This window comes from Ornithorhynchus anatinus, chromosome 7 (assembly GCF_004115215.2).
Source record: "Ornithorhynchus anatinus isolate Pmale09 chromosome 7, mOrnAna1.pri.v4, whole genome shotgun sequence".
In the NCBI taxonomy this organism is placed as follows: Eukaryota; Metazoa; Chordata; class Mammalia; order Monotremata; family Ornithorhynchidae; genus Ornithorhynchus; species Ornithorhynchus anatinus.
Genome location: NC_041734.1, coordinates 70,652,124 through 70,664,419, shown reverse-complemented (window position 1 = coordinate 70,664,419; position 12,296 = coordinate 70,652,124). Strand labels below are relative to the sequence as shown.

Sequence of the window (12,296 nt, the reverse complement as noted above, 5' to 3'; positions counted from 1 at the left end):
ACTCTCCCAAGTGCTTAGTACAGTGGTCTGCACACAGTAACATTCAGTCAGTAACAGTTAATAACAGTAACAGCACACTGCAGGGGGGACAGTGATGCTCTGCAGGGGTCATTCATTCATTCAATTGAATTTATTGAGCCCTTACTGTGTGCAGAACACTGTCAGCCTGGCCCCATCCTCTTCCCCTGCCCTTAGCAGGGTCTGGCCCAAGAGTATTCTAGTATCTGCCCCTACGACTGAACACAAGCTGCGGGCCGAGGGTGGTGCCAAAGCCCATCACCTTTGGAGGAGATGAATTCCAGATCCAATTCTCTTCCTTCAATCAGTCGATCAAACAGTGGTATTTATTAAGCACTTAGTATGTGCAGAATGCTGTATTAAACCCTTAGGGGAATACTCTTGGGAAACAGCATGGCATAGTGGATAGAGCACAGGGCTAGGAGTCAGAAGGTCATGGGTTCTAATCCCGGTTCTGCCACTTGTCTGCTGTATGACCTTGGGCAAGGCACTTCACTTCTCCATGCCTCATTTACCTCATCTGTAAAATGGGGATTGACACTGTGAGCCCCACATGGGACAGAGACTGCATCCAACCCAATTTGCTTGTATCTATCCCAGAGCTTAGTAAGTGCCTAGCACGTAGTAAGTGCTTACCAAATACCATTATTATAATTATTATTTTTAGTGGATATAGCACATACCTGGAAGTCAGTAGGACCTCTTGGTTCCACCACTTGTCAGCTATGTGACCTTGAGCAAATCACCTAACTTCTCTGGGCCTCAGTTACCTCATCAGTAAAATGGGGGTTAAGACTGTAAGCCCCATTTGAGACATGGACTGGGCCCAACCTGATTAGCTTGTATCTACCCCAGTGCTTAGTACAATGCTTGGCACATAGCATTTAACAAAAAACATTTTTTTTTAAAGAAAGTACAGTACAGAGAGTTGGCAGACATGTTTCCTGTCCACAGTGAGCTTATAGTCTAATGGACTAGGTGTAGGTGGGACAGTGGAACCCCCAACTCCTCTGGGCTGTGTTACCAACCCTGGGCCAGACTTCCCTGGACCTCACAGCTGATCAGCCCAATCCATTAATTAACCAATGGTATTTACTGAGTGCTTACTGTGTGCAAAGCACTGAACTAAGCATTTAGGAGAGTAAAATGCAACAGAGTTCATTCATTCATTCAATAGTATTTATTGAGCGCTTACTATGTGCAGAGCAATTCGGCAACAGATGGAAACAGTCTGGCTCTGCCGCTTGTCAGCTGTGTGACTTTGGGCAAGCCACTTAACTTCTCTGTGCCTCAGTTACCTCATCTGTAAAATGGGGATTAACTGTGAGCCTCACGTGGGACAACCTGATTACCCTGTATCTACCCTAGCGCTTAGAACAGTGCTCTGCACATAGTAAGCGCTTAACAAATATCAACATTATTATTATTACAGTCTAATCGGGTTGATAGACACTTTCCCTGCTCTCAAGGAGCTTACAGTTTAACTGGGGAGACAGGCATTAACCTGCCCATTTAACCAGTCCATGTTGAAATGAGGACTCTTGGGTGATTGTGATTTCTGTCCTTAAGGTATTTACCATCTTGTAGGGGAGATGGGCAGTAAAATAAATTATGGGTACAGTGCCTGGCACATAGCGCTTAACAAACACCATAATCATTATAATTATTATTATAATGAGTAGGGAAGCAATTGAGTATAAAGATTTATTCATGAGTGTTGTGGGGATGGGAGGCAGCGTGGGTACCTTAAGTACTTAGGGAGTATGGACATAAATGCATGGGTGAAATAGGGTGGTCAGATGAGAGATGGATCACGGAGGGCTTTCTGGAAGAGATATGACCTCAGAAGGTTCTTGAAAATGGGCAGAATAGTGGACTATCAGATGTGAAGAGGGAGGGAGTTCCAGGCAGGAGGGAGGGTGGGAGCAAGGAGTCCACAGGAAACATACTGGAGTTGCTCATTGTCTGAACAATGTTCCAAAATTCTTCGGTTGTGTTCTTGCCAAAATACATAGCGTTATGGTAGAACCAATTAAAAATGTATTTATTATATTCAGGATAAAAGTAATGAATAAAGAATCTTAATCCCTCTAGCATGAACTACTAGGGTCATCAGTAGCATTAGTAATTAGGCAACAACGTTTCAAACCCAAATCCTGAATTAAACACAGATTGATTAAAATCACGTCTTCTCCGAGATGCCTTCCCTGAATAAGCCCTCATTTCCCTTACTCCCTCTCCCTTCTGCATCACTCTAGCACTTAGATTTGTACTCTTTATTCAATTCACCCTTAGCCCTATAACATTTATGTACATATCTGTAATTTATTTTAATGTCTTGTCTCCCCCTCTAGACTGTAAGCTCCTGGTGGGCAGAGAACATCTACCACTCTGTTATTTTGTACTCTTCCAATTGCTTTAGTACAGTGCTCTGCGCACAACGAGCCCTCAATAAATACAGTTCGATTGATGATTGATTGACTAACTGACTGTCCCTAGCCTGCCACTGGTCTTTCCCTTCACCTGGGATCCCCAAACTCTGGTTTCCTCTTTTCCTTGTATACAGGCCTCCACCTAGATCTTCACCAGCAGCTGGCCTGGGATCCCTATGATTTTTCCATCACTATAGACAACACCACCACCCTCCTTGTCTCACATGCCCACAATCTTGGCATAATTCCTAAAATCTCTCTCATTTAATCAGCATATTTAATCTGTCACCAAACTCAGTCGGTTCTACCTTCACAATATCGCTAAAATTCTCCCTTTTCTCTCCATCCAAACTGCTACCCCACTGATCCAAGCTCTTACATTCTACTCTTGACTGCGCTATTTTCATATCCCACCTTGACTACTGCATGAGCTTCCTCATTGACCTCCCAGCATCCTCTCTCTCCCATCTACCATCCATACCTTATTCTGCTGCCCAAATCATTTACCTAAAAATATTTTAATTTTCCTCAAAATCCTAAAAAATCTCCAATGATTGCCCATTTACCTCCACATCAAACAGAAATTCCTCACCATATGTTTTAAGTCACTCAATTAGCTCTCCCCCCTTACCTTACTGCACCCCACCTTGTCTACTTCTCTACTGCCAACTTACTCAGTTTACCTTGACTAAGCTCTCATTTTATCTCTCAAGTGCTTAGTACAATGTTCTGCACATAAGTGCTCAATAAATACAATTGATTGATGTACTGGAATCTCACCAGCCACCCCTTGCCCACATTCTTCCTATGGTCTGAAACTCCCTCCACCTTCCTATATGACATACCACCACTCTCCTCATCTTCAAGACCCTACTAAAATTATACCTCCTCCAAGAAGACTTCCCTGACTAGGGCCCAAGTTCTCCCATTCACTATCCCTTCTGTGTCATCTATGCACTTTGATCTGTACCCTTTAAGAACTTGATATTTATCCCACCCTCAGCCCCACAGCACTTAAGTAGATGTCCTAATATTATCTCATTCCCCATCTGTAATTTATTTTTAAGGTCTGCCTCCCCCACTAGACTGTAAATTTCTTGTGGGCAGGGAATATGTCTACCAACTGTACTAAATTGTTTAGTCTCAAGTGCCTAGTATAATGCTTAGCACAGAGTTATTTCTGGGTTACCGAGAATCAGGGTATTGAGTCAGTATACTGGGTATCAGGGTACTTGGGGTCAGAGTACTGGGGTCAGGGTACTGAGGACCAGGGAACTAGGGTCAGGATACTGAGAGTCAGAGTACTGAGGGTCAGGGGCTGGGGATCAGTATACTAGGGGTCAGGGTCTGGGGGTCAGTATCCTGGGGGTCAGGGTTCTGGGAGTCAGGGTTCTGGGAGTCAGGATACTAGGGGTCAGGATACTGAGAGCCGGGGTACTGGAGATCAAGGACTGGGGTTAGTATATGGAGGGTTGGGGTTCGGGAGGCCAGGATACTGGGGGTCAGGGACTGAGGGTCACTCTACTGTGGGTTAGGGTACTGGGGTCAGGATACTTGGGGTCAAAGACTGGGGGTTGGGGTAATAATGATAATAAGAATCATTATGGTATTTGTTAAGTGCTTACTATGTTCAAGGCACTATTCTAAGTGCTGGGGTAGATACAAGATAATTGGGTTGGACACAGTCCCTGTGCCACATAGGGCTCACATCCCCGTTTTACAGATGAGGGAACTGAGGCACAGAGAAGTTAACTGGCTTGTCCAAGGTCACACAGCAGACAAATGGCAGAGCTGGAATTAGAACCCATGCCCTTCTGACTCCCAGACCCATGCTCTATCCATTAGGCCATGCTGTTTCTCAGGAGGCCAGGGTGCTGGGAGTCAGGGACCAAGGGTCAGTATACTGGGGGTTAGGGAACTGGGAGACAGGATCCCGGGGACCAGCACACTAGGGGTCAGGTTACTGAGAGTCAGGGTACCGAGGTCCAAGGACTGAGGCCAGTATGTCAAATTTGGCTTCCTCTGGTTGGGGTAGCCCAGACACTCTGTCAATCAAGCTATCAGTGTCTTTTGTTTCAGCAGTGACTGAGCAGATCACAGTACTGAGGCCTAGACTGTAAGCTTGCTGTGGGATGGGAATGTGTCTGTTTATTGATATCTTGTACTCTCCAAAGTGCTTAGTACAGTGTTCCACACACAGTAATAGCTCAATAATATGATTGAATGAATGGGGGTCAGGGTACTGGGGGCCAGGATACCGGGGGTCAAGGTACTTGGGGTTAGGATACTGGAAGCCAGGAAACTGAGGGTAAGGGTAAGGATCAAGGATTGGGGGTCAATATGCTAGGGGTCAGGATAATGGGGCCCAGGGTGCAGGGGGTCAGAGTAGGGACCAGCAGGATATTGGGGGCACAGATGTAACCTTGGATAAGCTGCTACCCAGAAGGAGCTGAGAGGTCAGAGCCCCAGGAACCTGGAGGGTGGATACCCAGAGCTCCGAGTGGCAACAGTTTCCAAGGCATTGAAGGGCAGGAAGTGACCGCAGGCTAAGGTGAGAGTCAGGGCTAAGGAGGGCATTGGGTGTGGGAGTGGGGTTCAATGCGTTGGCACAGACAGGATGACTCGTCAGCTTCACTTCAGCCCTCAGCTGTAATGATGGGGGCGGCAGGGGGATGACACAGGTCTGTCCGGGGATTCAGAGCTTCAAGTCTCAGACCGAGGATTGATTGCCAGAGTCACTGACCCCAGAAGGAAGGGGTGCTGGTGAGGGGCACTGCCGATAACATTTTCTCTCTCCCTGCTGGTGGGGAAGGAGTTAAACTTTGGCAGTGTGGGGGTTGAGAAAGCTGGAAGACTAGATTCCCCAAAGTCTGGAGTGATTACTCCCAGAAGCCACCAGCTGACGGCCATGGCCATGGGAGGTCCCAGCTCAGACAGGGCTTGATAGCAACGCCCCCTCACACAGTTTCCATAAGCTCCTTCCTCTTCCTTGTCCTTCATGGCAGAGGCGGGATCAGCTCTCTGGAGGCCTAGGCAGGAGAGGGGGAATTCCAGAAAGACTGAGAGGAAGCCCAGGAGGAGCTGATTGGAAGCAGATGTGTTCAGCTGGAGCCTGGGTGAGCCCACAGAAACCAGCGAGGGAGAGAAGTGACCGAGAGAGAGTGATTCAGGGGGTTGTGGCTTCATTCTCTTGACAGGCGGTGGTGGGGACAGGGTCCCCACAAAGGTATATGTGGGGACAGAGCTTCTGAGTCAAATGGGTGTCCTGAAGAGTTATTCTGGTGTTGGTTTGATTTATCCTCCAATCCCACTGAAGACAACAGGCTGCTATGGCCAAACACATGGCTAAGGACTAATCCCAGTGAACTTCCCTTCTCCTCAGAGACCGGCCACTGCCCCACTCTTCATGGCCACACCTCTGAGCACCTAATGTGTCGGGGGAACATGAGCAGCAGTATGGTCTAGTGGAAACAACATGGGTCTGGGAGTCAAGGGATCTGGGTTCTCAATCCAACTCTGCCACTTTTTTTTTAATGGCATTTGTTAAGCACTTAAGTGCTATGGAAGATACAAGCTAATCAGGTAGGACACAGTCCTTGTCCCACAAGGGGCTCTGTAAAATCCTCATTTTACAGATGAGCTAACTGAGGCATAGAGAAATGAAATGACTTGCCCAAGGTTACACAGAAGAAAAATGGCCCATCCAGATTTAGAACCCAGATCCTTCTGACTCTTGGGCCTATGCTCTGCCCACTAGGCCCGCTGGCCTGTGCTCTCTCCACTAGGCCATGCAGCTTCTCTCTTGCCTCCTGGGTGACCACAGGCAAGTCACTTAGTTCTATTTTTCAGTTTTCTTATTTGCACTGGGGATGTAATTTCTGTTCTCCCTCTCCCTAAGACCGTGAGCCCCAGGTAGTCAGGGACTGTGACTGATCTGCTTATAACTTGTCAACCCCTATTCTTAATAAATATTATTGTTATTTTTGTAGTCCATTCTCATGGGACCCGCAAGCATCCTGTCCTGAACTCCCACTGTGGGCAGAGCCTTGTGCTTGCTATACTAGGTTCTGGGGAGAGGGACGGGGTAGGTGAAGGCCCCCTCCTGTAGAATAATTCCTGTCATCTTAGTAGGAGAGATGGGTCAGGTGCAGAAACAGGGGTAGGCAAACAAACAAATATAACTCTGACAGGAGCAAAAACATGTCCAGATACAAAGGGCAGAGACAACAGAAACTTACAGTTTGTCAATTTACTCAGTCATTGAATCCATCCATCAGTGGTATTTATTGAATGCTTACTGTGTACAGAGAACTGTACTAAGTTCCTGGGTGAGTACAGTATGAGTTGGTAGACACATTTGCTGCCCTCAAGGAACTTACAGTCTAGAAAGAAGACAGACCTTGAAATAAACACAGATAATAATGTTGGTATTTGTTAAGCGCTTACTATGTGCCGAGCACTGTTCTAAGCGCTGGGGTAGACATAGGGGAATCAGGTTGTCCCACGTGGGGCTCACAGTCTTAATCCCCATTTTACAGATGAGGGAACTGAGGCACAGAGAAGTTAAGTGACTTGCCCACAGTCACATAGCCGACAAGTGGCAGAGCTGGGATTCGAACTCGGAGCCCTGACTCCAAAGCCCGTGCTCTTTCCACTGAGCCACGTTGCTTCTCTAGATAGGGAAATGGCAGGGTTTAAGAATATTTACATACGTTCTGTGGAGCTGAGGGTGGGGAGAATATTAAGAGCTTAAGGGAAACAGATCAAGTGTGGAGAAAACAGAGGGTTGGAATGACTTAAACAAGGAGAAGTTACTCTGGAAAAACTTCCTAGAGGAAGTGGATGTTTGGTTGAATTTTAGAAGTTACCTTTGCTCCTCATGGGCAGGGGATGGATCATTTCAGAGAAGCAGTGTGGCTAGAGAAGCAGAGTGGCTTAGTGGAAAGAGCCCACGCTTGGAAGTGAGAGGTAGTGGGTTCTAATACCAGCTCCACCACTTGTCAGCTGTGTGACCTTGGGCAAGTCACTTAACTTCTCTGTGTCTCAGTTACCTCATCTGCAAAATGGGGATGAAGACTGTGAACCCTACGTGGGACAATGTGATTACCTTATATCTACCCCAGTAGAACAATGCTTGGCACATAGTAAGCGCTTAACAAATACCATCATTATTATTTCACTTTGTTATTTCAATATTTCCCAAGCATCTAGTACAGTGCACTGCACCAAAGGGGCACCCAATAAGTGCTGCTGCTGCTACTGCTTCTACTACTTGTCTTGTGCCGTCGAGTCATCTCCAACCCATAGCGATGTCATGGACACATCTGTCCTAGAACACCCCACCTCCAGCTGCAATTGTTCTGGTAGTGTGTCCATAGAGTTTTCTTGGTAAAAATCCAGAAGTGGTTTACCTTTGCCTCCTTCCACTCAGTCAACTTGAGTCTCCTCCCTGGACTCTCTCCCATGCCGCTGCTGCCCAGCACAGGTGAAATTTGACTTGTAGCAGATTGACTTCCACTCTCTAGCCACTGCCCAAGCTAGGAATGGATTGGGTAGGCCTCTGCTTGACTCTCCCTCCCATAGTCGAGACTGGTAGAGTACTGGAAACTCTCCAGGTGCCACCTTGAGAAGGGAGCTGCTACTACTACTATCAGTGGTTGCCTATCAACCTTCACAAGAAGCAAAATCTCCTCACTATTGACTTCAAAGCTGTCCATCACCTTGCCCCCTCCTACCTCACCTCCCTTCTCTCCATCTACAGCCCAACCTGCACACTCCGCTCCTCTGCCGTTCACCTCCTCACTGTGCCTCGATCTCGCCTGTCCCGCCGTCGACCCTTGGCCCACGTCCTACTGCTGGGAATGTCCTCCCTCCTCACATCCGCCAAATTAGCTCTCTTCCCCTCTTCAAAGCCCTGAGAGCTCACCTCCTCCAGGAGGCCTTCCTAGACTGAGCCCCCCTTTTCCTCTGCTCCTCTTCCTCTCCCCATTGCCCTTACTCCCTCCCTCTCTTCTACCCCCTTCCCCTCCCAACAGCATTTGTGTATATATGTACATATTTATTACTCTATTTTATTAATGATGTGTATATATCTATAATTCTATTCATCTATTTTGATAGTATTGATGCCTGTCTACTTGTTTTGTGGTCTGTCTCCCCCTTCTAGACTGTGAGCCCATTGTTGGGTAGGGATTGTCTCTATCTGTTGCCGAAATGTACTTTCCAAGTGCTTAGTACAGTGCTGTGCATACAGTAAGTGCTCAATAAATACGATTGAATGAATGAATGAATGAATGAATGAATGAATGAATACTACTACTGCTACTAGTATTGCTGCAACAACTCAAAAAGGGAAGGGATTGAGAAGGGTTGGGGAAAGAGAGGACAGTGTTAGAGAAGCCAAGGATGGATAAAGTTTCAAAGCGAAGGGGGTGAACTATAGTGTTGAAGGCAGCTGAGAGGTCCAGGAGGATTGGGATAGAGTAGAGCCTATCAGAGGAGATCATTGGTTATCTTAGAGAGGGCTTTTTTCCATGGAGTGAAGGGGTCAGGAGTCAAGTTGGAGGGGATCAAAGAGAGAACTGGAGGAGAGGAAGTGGAGGCCGTGGTTGGAAACAACTCAAGAAGCTTGGAGAGAAATCTTAGGAGGGAGGTGGTATGATAACTGGAGGGAGTGATGGGTTAAGTGAGGTTTTTTTTTAGGATAGGGGATACATAAGCATGTTTGAAAGTAGTGGGGGAGAAGTTGTTGGAAAGTGAACGGTTGAAGATGGCAGTCAGGAGGGAAGAAGGGAGGGGATGAGCGTTTTAATAAGGTAAAAAGGGAAGGGTTTGGAGGCACAGGAGAAGGGGGTAGATTTAGAGGGGAGGAGAGATGTCTCTTCTTGAGCTACTGCAGGGAATATAGGGAGAGTTGAAGAGGGAAGAGGATTGGAGACACAGTTCTTGTCCCTTGGGGAGCTCACAGTCTAAGAGTTTTAGTGGGGAGAAGAAATTGGAGACACACACAATGGGAGAAATGATACACTAAAACACAACACGGAAAATAGAAAAAATAGGCTCAAAGTCTCCGTGGTAATGGAGCAGTGTGAGAGGACATGAGAGAAGTGGGGTCCCTCAGTGGCAGGAAGAAAGGTGACGATGAAAGGGTCCGAGAATGCGGGAGAACAGTTTTTATCCTTGGCCTGCACACCCAGAGCATGGTGGGAGCAAGGGCCTTGGTGGCAGAAGGGAAGGTGGCAGTTACCATGGTGCTTTTCTCGGTGGCTTTGGAAAAACAGAAAACAGAAAACAGCAGCAGCTGCTGACTTGGAAATGGTTTCTAACTAAACATCAAACTAAAGACTATTGTTACATAAAACCTGTTGTGTTCTTTTCCTTTTTTAAAAAAATCAGAGAAAGAACCCAACTACAATGAGGTTGGGGGTGAAAGGTTGCTGGGGAGAGGTTCCAGAAGTCCCAGGCTTTTCCACGGGGATTGGAGTCAGCTGTTGGTCGGGTCCCCAAAGCAGAGTAGGGCCAGTGGGACTCAAATTGTGTGGGTGAGCCGAGGATAAACTGGAGTGGCGCAGTGCAGACTGGGATAGTGCAAGACTTGCTGTGGAGATTCCTGGCTCTGCCGGCCAAATCCTGAAGCTGTTCCACCAGCAGCATCTCCAAGCTGAACAGAAAATCAAGCATCAGTTCAGGGTCACCCATAGTCCTCCAGCACTGGGTCAATGAGCATCTCAACACAACACAACTCCGCTGGTGGCAAGGGAATTGGGGAGGGCAGGTTTGTGGAGAATGGGTGGCCGGAGGGCACCACAGACAGGGAAGGCAGAGGAAAGGAGGGAGGGTGGCATGGGGGAAAGAACATGAGTTTGGGAGTTAAGAGATCCGGGTTCTAATCCCAGCTGTGCCACAGACTAGCTAGGTGATTAATAATAATAATAATAGTAATAATAATAGTAATGACAGTAATAATGACAGCAGTAATAGTTGTGGTATTAGTTAAATCCACTGAACTGTGCAGCACTTGGGTAGATACAAAATAAGCAGTTAAGACACAGTCCCTGCCCTACATGGGCCTCAGAATGGATATTTAATTCCCATTTTACAGAAGAGGAAGCAGGGGTACAGACAAGTAAAGGGAAATGCCCAAGTCACCCAGCAGGCAAGTGATGGATCTAGGATTAGAATCTGGGTCCCTTGACTTCTAGGCCCAGGCTCTTTCCACTGATAACCCTGGCCTGGTCCTTTAATAATTATAGTAAAATAATAGTAATAATAATGTTAATACTTGTATTTGTTAAGCACTTACTATGTGCCAGACACTGTTCTAAGATAATAGGGTTGGACATAGTTCTTATCCCACATAGAGCTCACAATCATAATCCCTGTTTTACAGATGAGGAAACTGAGGCCCAGAGAAGTTAAGTGACTTCTCCAAGGTCACCCAGCAGACAAGTGGGGAAACAAGGATCAGAACTCTGGTCCTTCTGATTCCCAGGCCCCTGCTCTATCCACTAGGCCATGCTAGTTTAACTTCTCTAGGCCTCTGTCCATCTGCAAAATAGGATTAAATAGCTATTCTCCCTCTCTCTTAGACTGTGAGCAATAGTAAACACTTATTAAAAACCATCTTCATCGTGCAGTAGGTGTTCAATAAATGCCATCGATCAACTAATTAATTAATATTGCCAAGACAGAGTGAGGCCCAACATCAAACGAGAGCCGCAATGGTGATAGACTGGCTCAGTGCCAGTCAGGAAGTGGGGTGGCTCTTTGGAGGCAGGGCTGAAAATAGCCCCATGTGCCGCAGACGAGCTTCAGACCCACAACAAAGGGTGATGAGAGACCCGGTGTGCAAAGTGCAGAAGGGATCGTTGGCCATTTTCACAACCCAGACGGGTATGGGTCAGCCCCAACTTGTACCTCAAACGACTGGTCTGGGCATGTTTATTTATGTGTGACCTCTGAAGACAATAGGGTCATCTTCACATTTCCTTTATCCCCCTCTCCCACCCAACCAGATCCCCAACCTCATCCCCCTCTTAGCCTGCCCAGTGCTGAACAGACCTTCCTTGTCTGGCTGTTTCCTGTCTTCATTCACAATGCAGAGGTGCAACCTGGAGGTCCAGCCTGGTCCTCATCTGCTCCGGCTTCCTCCCTCAGCTCCTCTGGTTCCACAATGGTCTCTTCTGCCCCACTCACCCACACTCGCAATAATTATGGTACTTGATAAGTGCTTACTATGTACCAAGCACTGTTCTAAACACTGGGGTCAATACAAGTTAATCAGATTGGACGCAGTCAGTGATGCTGTCCCGAGCTATCCGGCCTGCCTCCCAGACTTTCTTCTGCAGTCAGCAGTTAAGTTGCTCTCTGGTACTCCAGAAGGATGGGAGGAAGCACAGAGGGGCTGGGGGTGAGGGAAGAGAGATCGCAGGAGTGTGGGGTCATAACTCGGACTCTGGGGGTTTGCACCTGCAAGGACAGAGTGACCAGGAGGCCCGCATTCCAGGGTTCCATCCCACAGCTCGAAAGAGGGGCAGGACCCACTCAGCTGGCATAATGGACAGAAGGAAAGGGCTGTCGAAAGGGCTGTCGTGGGGCTACCAGGCCTCAACAGAAGCGGGGAAGGAGGAAGGTAAAAGAGGCTGCTCGTTTCTCCCTCCACATTTCCTCTTCCTTGGGAGCAGCGGGAGGAGCCATTGCTGTTGCCTGCTCCGCTGCAGCCACTGTTGCAGCCGGGCTGCCGTGCTGTCTCCACTGCAGCCCCTATCGCAGCCTATGCCAGTTTCCCCCTCAGGCTCTGCTGCCAGTCAGTCAATCCCTGGTATTTATTGAGTGTTATTGCATGCA

At 47.5% G+C, this 12,296-nt stretch overlaps 1 non-coding gene across 1 annotated transcript; it reads right to left on the bottom strand.

The window, feature by feature from the left end:
• Positions 1 to 7,945: 7,945 nt before the first annotated feature.
• LOC114813410 lies at positions 7,946 to 8,083 on the bottom strand. Its single transcript, XR_003761130.1, has one exon. It is a non-coding gene; the product is annotated as a small nucleolar RNA SNORA7 (small nucleolar RNA).
• Between the last annotated feature and the right edge of the window lie 4,213 nt (positions 8,084 to 12,296).